The sequence below is a fragment of the Octopus sinensis genome, linkage group LG11 (genome assembly GCF_006345805.1).
Source record: "Octopus sinensis linkage group LG11, ASM634580v1, whole genome shotgun sequence".
In the NCBI taxonomy this organism is placed as follows: Eukaryota; Metazoa; Mollusca; class Cephalopoda; order Octopoda; family Octopodidae; genus Octopus; species Octopus sinensis.
The window spans coordinates 66,504,003-66,518,408 of record NC_043007.1 but is presented as its reverse complement, the minus strand read 5'-3'; positions in this window follow the sequence as shown (position 1 = coordinate 66,518,408).

Here is a 14,406-nt window from a genome sequence, read left to right as displayed (position 1 = left end):
CTAGGACTACGATCAAGAAAAGTTATGCTCTGTGTTTGGTGAGATATGAATGGTGTCATATATCATGAAGTGATAAAGCAAAATAACTCTCAATGTGGAGATGTATTATCGTCAAATGGAAGTATTGCACCCATCATTGTTCAGTCGTAAAGACATATTGGACTTACGTGATAATGCAAGACCATATATTGCTTAAATCACACAGGAAAAAAGATTATGGCACTAAATATGTAATTTTTGCCTCATCTTCCCCACTCGCCTGACCTTGCTCTATCTAACTATCAACTTTTCAGATCATTGCAGCATTATTTAGAAGGAAAAACAGTTTATTATTTGGGTAGTGCTTGAAATGAGATATTCAGTGTTTCTTTGCTTCGAAAGCTGAAGAATTTTTTCGCCTGAGAGATTAATAATTTGCTAAATAGAGGAAATTATGTTATCAATAACGAAGGAAAATATTATCTTTATTAATAACAAAAATTAAGACTAAAGAAGCATTTGTTCTATTCCCATCAGGACTTTTTTTTCCAACACACAGACACACACACACAAACACACACACACACGCGCGCACACAGACACACACACGCACACAGACACAGACACGCACACGTGCCAAACAATTCTGAGTTAATGAAAGTAATTATATAACTCTTCTACATTTATTATTCCTTTATTAATTACTATTATGCTCCAGTGAAGGCGCGTGGCTTCGTGGTTAAAATATTTGCCTCACGATCATAAGGTCTTGAGTTCGATACCCAGCGATGAGTTGTGTCCTTGAGCAAGGCACTTTATTTTACGTTCCTCCAGTGCATTCGGCTGGCAGAAATGAATAGTATTTGTATTTCAAAGGATCAGCCTTGTGTCACGCTGAATCTCCCTTAGAACTACATTAAGGGCACGCGCATCTGTAGAGTACTAAGCTACTTGCACGTTAATTTCCAGTTGATCTGATCAACGGAACAGCCTGCTCGTGAAATTACATGTGTTAGCAGCTGTTCAACGTATCTCCCCAGTCAGCAATACTCGATCACTGGACAAACGCGCGCAGATCGCATTGTCTCTCTAAGCGCATCTCGTGGTATTCTATAGAGGATTATTGGCGGATAAAAGCGACTAAGTCCTCGGAGGATCTCTGGACATCTATAACATTCAAGCAGCTGTATTTTTTGCCGGAGGACTTTCGGTCCAGGTCTAGTGTTTAATTTCCTGAAACCCTTAGACTTGCAGTGATACCGGAGGGCATTTTCGATTCGGCATGAATTCTACAGGCATGGAGGTAGCCTCAGCCGCACCTGCACGAGATGCGCGTAGAGATACGAAGCCACCCTGCACGAGCTCGTATAGCGCATGAGTATTGCTGACTTGTGGAGATATGTTGAACAGCTGCTATCACAGATAAGATGGATCTAGCTATCGGCCGACTTCATCATGAAGATCACCCTACTACTTTTCTTTGACCAGGAAGGACAGGTGGCTTTGGCAAAAGATTGTGTGGTGGAGTGACTGAATGGGCTAAAGACAGTCACTTTCCTTTTTGGCCAAATCCTCATCGACTATTTGAAGTTCTACATGGAAAGGAAGGTGGGTGTCGAGAAGAAGGTGATAACTTCCAATAAATTTGCGAAACAGTTGGTGTCTGTAGCGAGAATGGCCCAATTGAATGGACTTAGTATAAGCATGCGCCTGTAGGCTGAAAATACGGAAGAGTGACCAGCACCTATCATAGATTTCCTGGTGAGTAGGATGATTCAAGGTCTGTGCTGTTCCTAGTTGGCTCCCGAGTGGCATTTCAACCTTTTGATGACGATTTTGTTGTTAGAATTGTATTTATTGACATTGTTTTTTTTTTATTGTTTGCAAATAAATTCCTAGTATCTTTTGTTTTTGTATTGTCCTAAATGTTTTTGAGGCCCTTGCGGCCACTCACGAAAGAATTCTTGTTGATGTTTTTGTTGTTGCTGTCGTCGTAGTTGTTGTTGTTGTCGTCGTCGTCGGCAACATCGTCATCATCATCATCATCATCATCATCACACTGAATATATTTAAATATACCAGTAGTGGTTGGAGGTGAAGCCCATATCGTGTGATTTGGCGTGTGATTAGGTATCGGGGTTTTAGATGAAATTAGTAGGGAAACATATCACAGTGAGGAGGCAGTGGTAAGTTGAAGGAAAAAATGAAATAAAAGTGAATGAAAACAAGAAAGAAAGACATAAATAACTAAATAAAGAAGAAGATAAAACATACAAAAAAAAATGAATGAAAAAGTGAAAGAAAATCAACAACAGAATAAAGAAAGAGAAAGAAAAGAAAGCGATTTCGCAAGAACGAGGATTCATTCGCGAAATTGGAAGATAGTCTCCTTTACAGCTGACGGGTGAAAGAATTAGGAGAAATGAAATAAGGGTGAAAGGGGAGGGGACGGTTGAAGAAAAAGAAGAAAGGAGGAAGAAGCAGTAAGATGCAGAGGTGGAGTTTTCTGGGATTTAAAAAAAAAAGGTGGTGTTTTTCTTTTTGTTTTTCCCAATTCAATTCAGCGTGAGAGCGTCACAGAAATGGACGGTGCCACGACACAGCAGGCGTTAGAAATAGCTGGCGGGCATCAGCGATTCAATGACGACACGTGCCTTTGGTGCATGCGGTCTGTGCATGTGCTTCTGTGTTTGTATGTGGGTTTTCATATGCATCTATGCGGAATGTGTGCATATACGCATGTATGTATGAGAACATACGTCGGTCGAATATTTATGTGTATGTATATATATATATATATATATATATATATATATATATATGTAATGCATATATAGAGATACTTAGATGACTGTATATATACTTAAATGTATACACACATACAAATATGCACACGTATAAACCTACATGCGCACATAGATATACATACAGGCTAAATTAAATACGTATATGGACATGTACTTATGCATATAATTACCTCTATGCATACAATAATATTTTCCATGTATATATACATACACATATACACATATTCACACATTTATGCATTTTTGTGTGTATGTGTACATATACGCATGTATTATGTACATATGTATGTAAGTATATATGTATGTATATACATATGTGTATATATATATATATATATATATATATATATGGTTAAGCACACATACATACATGCATACATACATACATACATACATACATACATACATACATACATACATACATATATATACATACATGTACATTTAAGAGACAATGTATGACTGAAGTAAATAACTTCAGCAATAGAAAAGAGGTCAAGAAACTAAATAAAACAAATAAACAAACAAAAACACTATACTAAGATAAATTAATGAGAGAAAAGGAATGAGTGTGTGTGTGTATGTGTGTGTGAATGTGTGTGTATCTGTGTGTTTGGGAAAGAGAGGGGGGAGGAAGAGTGGATGAGAGAGATTAATGTAAAGGAAGAATTAAGAGCTGTAAAACAAGGTTGTCTGAAAGAAATAGAAAACGTACATACGCAGAAAGAGAGAAAGAGAGAGAGAGAGAGAGAGAGAGAGGAAGGGAGAGAGATAGAAAGAATCGGAAAGAGGAAGGAGAGAGAGGGAGAGACAGAGAGACAGAAAGAGTCGGAGAGAGGACGGAGAAAGATATGAGTAAGACAAGGAAGTAAAAAATAAGAAAACAGAGCAAGCACAATACTAATACTATTAATAATATTAATATCTAATTTGTATATCATAAATAAATACAGAATAATAACAGTACTTATGCTGATGACGGTAATGGGGATGATGACGATGATGACAGTAATAATAATGTCAACAACAACAACAACGACAATAATAATAATACTAAGTGAAAGTGAAAGTAAGAAAGTGCGAAAGTATACGGGATAGAAATATAATTGTGAAGGTGTGTGTGCGTGAGTGCGTGCGTGTGTGTATGTCTGTATGTATGTGTTTGCGTGTATGTCATGTGTGTGTGTGTGTGACTGAGGTGTGGTAAAGGAAGCTGCAAGCAAATGAATGTGGGCTGGCTGATGTAGACGGATGTTACTAGGTTAGATGATGGTGTTAACGGCATTTGGACGAACCGGTAGTGGTAGCGGTTGAGGAAAGGGTGTGGCTGGCTGGTTGGTTGGTTTTTTGACCGGTTGGCTGGTTGGTTGACCGGTTGGTTGGTTGGTTGGTTGGTTGGTTGGTTGGTGGTTAGTTGGTCGGTGGGTAGTTTACTTTAGATCCTTCGCTTTTTAGGATGTTTCTCGTGCTGGATGAGTTGTAGATGTATGAGAGGGTGCAGGAAGGGAAAGATAGATAGATAGATAGATAGATAGATAGATAGATAGATAGATAGATAGATAGATAAATAGAGAGAGAGAGAGAGAGAGGGGGGGGCAGGAGGAGGAGAAGGATAGAGAGTAAACGAAGTAATGAAGCGAAGTGAGAAGGATGGAGATGAGATTTTCTGAGAAGTTTTCGAACCTTCTCACCTGAAGACAATTTCTACAAAAAAAAACAAAAACATATACGAATAACAACGGCGTCAACAGCAACAAAATCAATAATAATAATAACAATAATAATAATAATAATAATAATAATAATAATAATAATAATAATAATTATTATTATTATTATTATCATTATTATTATCATTATCATTATTATCATTATCATTATTATTATTATTATTATTATTATTATTATTATTATTATCTATTATTATTATTATTATTATATTATCATTATTATTATTATTATTATATTATTATTATTATTATTATTATTATTATAACTACGAAACAAACATCAATACATGTCCATCGGCGGTGTTCAGTTAAAAAAGTAAATGCTGTAAAAATGGAACCCATAATAAAGTCAACCAAAAAAAAGAGAAAGAACGACGGACAGATAATCATAAATACCATGAAATAGTTGATCTATGATTTACACACACTACTATGCAACACCCTCCACAAAAACAAAATAACATCCAAGAATAAACTCATACTGTAAATATCCAACAGTATAAACAAAATCAACAACCTGCGCTGCACAAATACACAAATACAAAAACTAATACAACAGAAGACTCAAGCCAAGCCCCATAACAAAACATACTGGTACAATAAAATATCCGCCCCGCCAAAAGAAAAATGCAGCACGCACCACCCAACCAGTACGAAGGTGCAACAAATGATGCAATAGAAAGTTGCTTGAAACTTTCAGATGTCGAAAAATAATAGTGGTGATGACGATGGTGATGAACGTTACCTTAACTCAGTTTAGAAGACAGTAGTTTCCGAAGAAACTCTGGGTGTAACAGCGAAAATTAAGCTGGACCATTAAGGGAAAGCCTCTCGTTCAGTAGTGTTTCAGTAAAGATGCAAACTGACCACAGCTGTTATCCTAATACAGCATCAGCAGATAATAGAGCAAGGAGGAGGAAGTGGACCAGCAAAGAAAATGGGATAGTGATGCAGTGCTACTTAGAAAGTGAACCTAAAAGATCAGAAGATTTCAGATGAGTTGCAGGAAGTAATGAGTAAAAAAAGTAAAAGAAAGCTTGCCAGCATTAAAAGGCACCAACAGACGGAAGGTACTAGAAATAACTAGCGAAGTAGACTCTGTTATCAGTAGGATCTGAGACTCCTTCGGTCACGACACAGACCATGGGATTGCACCTACAGAGTTACCCTCCCAGGCACAAGCCCGGGCAAGGTTGTTTATGGAAGACTAGCAGTCGCCCATGCATACCGGCCTCCCCTCTCCACGCCACCAGTGTTATCTAAGGGAAATGCAACAGCCGATACATCTTGGCACCTGTAACGTCGCAACTCATTCCCACAGCTGAGTGAACTGGAGCAACGTGAAATAAAGTGTCTTGCTCAAGAACACAACACGCAGTCCGGTCCGGGATTCGAGCTCACAACCTCACGATCGTAAGGTTGAATGGTCAATTTCATAGGGATGTTGAAGATAAGACAGACAGAGAAAAATGATGGCTGTAGATGACAAAATGTGATTTAAAACCGGAGACGGAGGCTCTAATTTGTGCTGCCCAAGAGCAAGCACTAAGAACAAACTTCATAAAATACAGAATAGACAGCACACCAGAAAGTGATAATTGCAGAATATGTGGACAAAACGGTGAAACCGTATGGCACATTACCAGCCAATGTACGCCACTAGCCCAGAAGGAATTTAAGAGACGCCACGACAATATAGCCATGCTTGTCCATTGGACACTTCGCAACAAGTATGAACTTGACAGAGCAAAAAATAATAATAATAATAATAATAATAATAATAATAATAATAATAATAATAATAATAATAATAATAATAATAATAATAATAATAAGACAGGAAAACAAGAAAAATAATGACAGGATCTAGGATGCATCACCCAAAATCTGACATAGAAAGACTATATATACAACGTATAGAAGGTGGTAGAGGCCTTATACAGCTGGAAAACTACTATAAAATAACCACCATAGGACTGCAAAAATATCTACTTCAGAAGGAAGGAAAACTGATCCAGATAGCGGCAAAACACGAGCAAAACAAAAAACTGTTCTCAGTATTTAAGGAAGCTGACAAATACAAACAAGAAATCATACCACCTAATAAACATGAAGAAGAAGAAGAAGAAGATGAAGAAACAACAAAAGCTATAAAAAAAATGAAATCCAAACTAAAAATAGAACAGCAACGAACCATGATAAAACGATGGCAAGAAAAGCCCCTTCATGGTAAATACTGGACTAAACTAAACGCAAAAGAAATAGACAAAGAAAAATCCCAGCAATGGTTGAGAAGCTCAGGACTCAAAGCAGAAACAGAGGGATTTTTAATTGCAGCACAAGACCAAAGCCTCCCCACCAGAAATTACCAAAAACATGTAATGAAAAGAAATATTACAAGTAACTGCAGAATATGTGGAGATGGACAAGAAACAATAATCATATTATCTCTAGCTGCCCAGTCCTGGCTAAGAAGGAATATATTCACAGACATGACAGAGTTGGAACTTACATACATTGGAAGCTATGCCAACATTATGGAATAACAACAGAAAAAAGATGGTATAGGCACACACCAGAAAAGGTCACAGAAAACGAAAAAGCAACCATACTCTGGGATATGCCGATACACACAGATAGAGAAATTAAGGCCAACAGACCAGATATAGTTGTCAGAGACCATGAAGAAAAAAAATGCTTTCTAATTGATGTATCAGTACCGGCTGATGACAACGTGTCTCTAAAAGAAATGGAGAAACTCTCAAAATACAAAGACCTGGAAATAGAGGTAACTAGAATGTGGAATCTGAAAACAGAAACAATTCCTATCATAGTAGGTGCATTAGGCATGATAAAAAAATATTCAGACAAATACATAACAAAAACACCAGGACTTACAAACACATATAACATACAGAAAATTGCACTACTAGGCACTGCACACATCCTACGCAGAACACTTTCCATACAATAACCATCAGAGCATCACAACAAATCACAGCACATACCCAAGGCACACAGAGCTGCGCTCGGTAGTGAAGTGAAAGCACGCTATAAAAATAAAAATAAAACTACTGAATAATAATAATAATAAATAATAATAATAATAATAATAATAATAATAATAATAATAATAATAATAATAATAATAATAATAATAATAATAATAATAATAATAATAATAATGATAATAATAATAATACAAAAAAGAAATCAGTACCTAACAACTATGAAGAAAAAGAAGAAACAACAAATGCTGTAAAACAACTGAAATCCAAACTAAAACTGGAAGAGCATGATAAAACGATGGCAAGAAAAGTCCCTTCATGGCAAATACTGGATTAAACTAATCATAAAAGAAATAGACAAAGCAAAATTCCAACAATGGTTGAGAAGCTCAGGACTGAAAGTAGGGACTGATGGATTTTTAATTGCAGCACAAGACCAAAGCCTTCCCACCACAGAATACTTAAAACATGTAGTGAAAAAAAACACAAGTGACTGCAGAATATGTGGAGATGGACAAGAAACAATAAATCATATTGTTTCTAGCTGCCTAGTTCTGGCTAAGAAGGAATATATTTACAGACACGACAGATTTGAGATCTATATACACTGGAAACAATGACAAAACTATGGAATGACAACAGAAAAAAGATGGTATAGACACAGGCAAGAAAAGGTCACAGAGAATGAGAAAGCAACCATACCCTGGGATATGCCAATTTCTCTATAAGAAACGGAGAAACATTCAAAATACAAAGACCTGGAAATAGAGGTAACTCGAATGTAGGGTCTAAAAAGAGAAACAATTCCTATCATGGTAGGCGCATTAGGTATGATAAAAATGTTTAAATGCATAACAAAAACACCAGGACTAACAAGTATATATAACATACAAAAAATAATACTACTAAGCACCACACACATCCTACCTAAAACACTTTCAAGACAGTAAAAGTAAGAGCATCACAACAAACCACAGCACATGCCCAAGGCACACAGAGCTGCGCTCGGTAGTATAGTGAAAGCACGGGATAAAAACAAGAGTATTGAACAACAACAACAACAATAATAATAATAATAATAATAATAATAATAATAATAATAATAATAATAATAATAATAATAATAATATAATAATGATGATGATGATGATGATGATAATAATAATATAATAATAATAATAATAATAATAATAATAATAATAATAATAATAATAATAATGATGATAATAATAATTATAATAATAAATGCCCTGATGCAGTACCAGGCAGTGGCTCTCATGGCTTCTGATCTTAACTGATTGGAAGTGTTATCATGTACATTGTTTTGTCTTGGTATAAAAGATGGGCTACAGCAAATATTCTGCTCAATACCACAGATTTGCTTGTCAGTTGTTTCACCTTAACCAGTTGAGCATGTCCCTTAGTGGCTGACGATATGTGCATCTCTGATCACGAGCAGAAGTAGTGGGGGAGCATCATAGCCATGTGTTGAGAGGGATTCTTTGGGGTTTGAATAATTCACCTCTGGAAACATGGGTGGTTCTTTCAACATCCTTAAACAGCCCTTATTCAGGGACCTTTTGAGCGGGATGGGCTACTCAACCTGAAGAAAATTCTAACTGGGCCCCACCTGCAAGGTCATGTGCGGTTTATCTTGATATGAGATCACCATGTTGCGCACATATGGTTGTGATGCATGTGCCTGGTGTACCTTTATCAGACGGGTAGTCATGATGGGTATATTGGGGTTCGTATATTTTACCCCAGTGTCACTTTGATGGCATGCACTGCTCTCTCACTCAATAATAATAATAATAATAATAATAATAATAATAATAATAATAATAATAATAATAATAAATGCCCTGATGCAGTACCAGATAGTGGCTCTCATGGCTTCTGATCTTAACTGACTAGAAGTGCTATTATGCACGTTGTTTTGTCTTGGTATAAAAGATGCTCTACAGTAAATATTCTGCTCAATACCACAGGTTTGCTTGTCAGTTGTTTGACCTTAACCAGTTGAACATGTCTGTTAGTGGCTGACGATATATGCATCTGTCATCACGAGCAGAAGTAGTGGGGGAGCATGATAGACATGTATTGAGGAATTGTTTGGGGTTTGGATAATTCACCTCAGGAAAAATGGGTGCTTTGTTCAACATCCTTATGCAATCCTTATTCATGGACCTTTTGAGCAGGATGAGCTACTCGACCTGAAGAAAATTCTAACTGGGTCCCACCTGCAAGGTCATGCGCAGTTTATCTTGATAAGAGATCACCATGTCGCGCACATATGTTTGTGATTCATGCGCCTGATGTACCCTTATCAGATGGGTAGTTACGTTGGGTATACTGGGCTTTATATATTTTACCCCAGTGTCACTTTGATGGCATGCACCTGCTCTCTCACTCAATAATAAAATTGGTTTCTTTATTTAGCCACAAGGAACTCCTAAAAAGGGGAAAAGTAAGGAGAATGATACACATAGACAATGGAATACGTGAAATTACGTAACATATAACAATTAAGATAAATTCTGCATTAGCAAATGTCCCACCCAGCATGCCCCGATTGCCAAGGGCATCACAGGCTGGTGGCCCTGTATTCTTAATTCCTTCCGGCTTATTAGTGCATATTCAGAGTAGGTCAATTCACACGGACAAACCTGTCCATATTCAATAAGATTACTAGGGTGGTGATGGGGGTGCAGCACTTCCATCTACATCCTCACTCCCCTTCCAAGTGGAACTTTAAAACGTCGGTGTGGCCTGGCCGAAGAAGAAAATGCTTTCAGCCCTTTCCACCTTACTGTTTCTTTTGCCATAACTACCGGGCAGAGGAAGACTTCTGGCCCTTCCCGAACAAAAGAACTCAAGGCCAGTAACTTCAAAGGATGGGCGTAAGTCAATACCATCGACCCAGTACCTCACTGGTACTTTCTTTCAACTATCCAGAATAGATGAAGGGTAAATATTTCACAATGCAGAGCCTGAACAAATACATTAAAAAACATATTCTGCCATCACAATAAATTTGAACACAGTGGTTATCATCTGGCGTTTTAAGTCATTGAAACAAAGCATTTACAACAGAGTCTGATAAAGAACATGCATCCAAAGTTCTGAGCTCCAGTGTGACACCAATATATATAAACACTTATACAGTAAGCACATATCCACTTTTGCTTTTAAAACGTTAACGTTATAACAAGAAGTTAATCAATGCCTCATATTTAGTGAGTTTATGACCAATTTTACAAGCTGACATTTCTGTATGACATCTCAATAATTATAAATATAATGTATATATATTATTGTGCTGTCTTTATTCTGTTCTTGTATGTATTTCAGTCATCCTACAGCGGCCAAGTTGGGGCATCACTTTGAAGTGTTTAGTCGGAAAAAAATCAACTAGTATTTATTTTTAAAAAATCTGGTACTTATTCTATTAATGTCTTTTGTCAACTGAATCGTTATGTTACGGGGACATAAACAAACTAACATCGGTTGTAAAAAAGTTTGGTAGATAATCACAAAGACACACATACGACGGGATTCTACATAGTTTCTATCTATGAATTTCACTCACAAATCATTACACGACCCGGGGTTATAATAGAAGATACTTGCACAAAGTGTCACGCAGACGAACCGAACCTGAAACCATATAGTTGCAAAGAGAAATTCTTAACCATACAACTATGTCAGCGCCTATATATGCACTTATATAAACTTATAATTTACAAACGCCACCAATTGCAATATCAGTCTATATACGATGATAACTCATCAAAGTCACACATACATCATCATCCTCTTGGTAATTCTACTTCCACACACTCCTTCTTTTCCTTCTTATTCTACTCCTCCTCCCCCTCATCGTCATGTTCCCCTCTCTTGACTGTGGAATTGTCGTCATCATCCCCATAAACAACACAACCATGTTTATTAATATAAATCTGGTTCTCGTGTTTCACCCTTCACTATCAATCGCTATAACCAACAATGATTCTATCATAATGCTCATTCGTAAAGGAAAATAATAGTATTTACATTTTTATTTCACTCACAGCCAGGATTTGTAATATTTAAATTTATATCAGTGCTGATTTACGCTGTGTTGTGCACAAAATAAGTATTGCTTAATTAGTGGCGAACTGTAAAAAATACAAGTATGCAATTTAGGCTGTCCTCTAATATGGTGGCCTAATTTATGACTGTTATGAATTTTATAGATTGAGGAAAGAACCACGTACATCGTCTAGTGTGTGTTTATAAATTATATATATATATATAATAATTTATATGTAAGAAAATGTATGTATGTACGTACGAATGTACATATGCATGTGCGAGTGTGAAATTTACTAGTCTATGACCTAATTCATTAAGCCATTTCCCTAAACGGGAAACACAGAAACTTATATATATATATATATATATATATACATAATTCTCTGCCGAAATTGTTCTGTGTGTATGTGTGCGCGTTTAGATGTGCGTGTGAAGGCATAAGTGGCAGTACATATGTTTAGAAAACCAAGAGTAATTAATTAGTTTACTTTGTGGTGTGTTATTTAATTATCGCCACTGAGCAACTAATCAAGAAGACAGCACATGTTATTGGCTGCATGGCATATAATAGAGAATCCAAACCGATTCACAATGGTGAGAATTAGCACGATGAGCCACAGCTATTTGTTTAAGTTGGGCTTTAAGAACTAAATCAAAGAACAAACATCAATATATATATTTACAGCAAATGTGGTAAATGTGAATATATTTTCAAGTTTTGTACTGATGTGCTGTTTCTTCTGTTAGATTCTTGAGCTCTTCATACGTAGATATATACACGTATGCATTGCATACGCGCACGAATAAGACAAAACAGTTCCAAACATACGTATATTCTTTTATTCTTTTATATGCGTCAGTCATTTGAATGCGGCCATATTGGAGCACTGCCTTTAATTCGAACAAATCGACCCCAGGATGTATTCTTTGTAAGCCTAGTACTTATTCTGCCAGTCTCTTTTGCCAGACTGCTAAGGTACGGGGACGTAAACACACCAACATCGGTTGTCAAGCGAAGGTGGGGAACAAACACAGGCACACAAAAATATATATATATATATACATATATATATATATATAGGAAGGGTTTGGTGGGCCTGTGGCTATAGTAGAAGACACTTGCCCAAGGTGCAGTGGGTCTAAACCCGGAACCATGTGGTTGGTAAGCAAGGTACTTACCACACAGACACTTATGCGCCTATATATATATATTATATATATATATATATATAATATATATATATATTATATATATATATATACCCACTAAAACAACCTATTACCTTCTGGCCCAGGTTTATACTAATATTAGCAACAAAATAATATTCAGACTGCTGAGATGATTTGAAAACACGACACCTAATGACCGAACGGTATATCTTTTCTACTCCTCGGACGAGATTTTGTCTAATACAATGAGTTAATTATTGTAATTTGGTCTTTTAGGATAAATTGAAACAGCTGTAAGAGAATATGTTGGATTTTTTCAGGTAATAAATTACATTAATGCTACATCTCCCTTTTCTAAATTTTCTTTTATATATAGACAATTGAAATAAACAAAGAATTAGAAACTGAGAAAAAAAAGAAGAAACGAACATGCGGATATGCAGAAGAAACACAAATTTATCGCTCGGTGAAGGGAGTGAGTTATTGTTAATGTTTCGAGCGTAGCTCTTCGTCGGAAACAGACAAGTCCAAAGAGAAAGGAAAAGTAAGGAAAAGTGAGGAAAAATCGCTGACAGTCGACGTGCGGTTACATTTCTGAAATGACCGGAAGTAGAAGGAGAAAGAGAAAGTGGTTTATGGGACAGGAGTGTGTGAAGATGGTCGGTATGTGTATTTCTGTGTGTGGCAGTAACTGCGTGTGTGTGTGTGTGTGTGTGGTAGCGTGTGTGCGTGTGGTGGTGACTTTGTGTGTGTGTGATAGTAACTTTGTGAGTGTGTGGTAATAACTGTGTATGTGAGTCGTCTGTGTGTGTGTGTGTGGTAGGCTCTGCTGAGAGGTCAATCATAAGTCAGCAGCTATAGTGAAAGGTGTTTGAATGGATGGGTGTGGTTGTGTGTGTATGTGTGTAAGTGTGTGTGTGGTGTGTGTGTGTGTGTGTGTGTGTGTGGTAGGCTCTGCTGAGAGGTCAATCATAAGTCAGCAGCTATAGTGAAAGGTGTTTGAATGGATGGGTGTGGTTGTGTGTGTATGTGTGTAAGTGTGTGTGTGTGTGGTGTGTGTGTGTGTGTGTGTGTGTGTGTGTGTGGTGTGTGTGTGTGTGTGTGTGTGTGTGTGTGTGTGTGGTAGCGTGTGTGCGTGTGGTGGTGACTTTGTGTGTGTGTGATAGTAACTTTGTGAGTGTGTGGTAATAACTGTGTATGTGAGTCGTCTGTGTGTGTGTGTGTGTGTTGTGTGTGTGTGTGTGTGTGTGTGTTGTGTGTGTGTGTGTGTGTGTGTGTGTGTGTGTTGTGTGTGTGTGTGTGTGTGTGTGTGTGTGTTGTGTGTGTGTGTGTTGTGTGTGTGGGAGGTATATGTGCGTTCGTGTGTGTGCGCGTGCGTATGTGTAGGGTTGTGTGTGGTTTTGCACCTATAAAGCGCTTAGCCGTTCGGATATATGAACTACTGATGATGTAGATATTAGGCAGGGGTCGAAACAGCCATTTTTAAAGAACCTTAATTCAACGGTATGCACAGAGTTTCAAACAGTATTTTAAATAAAATATATGAAAATTAGGGTTATGTGACCTAGTACCCATCGCATACACCCCCCCCGCCACAATTAAATACTCTAATTTTCTAAATTAATCATATAATCT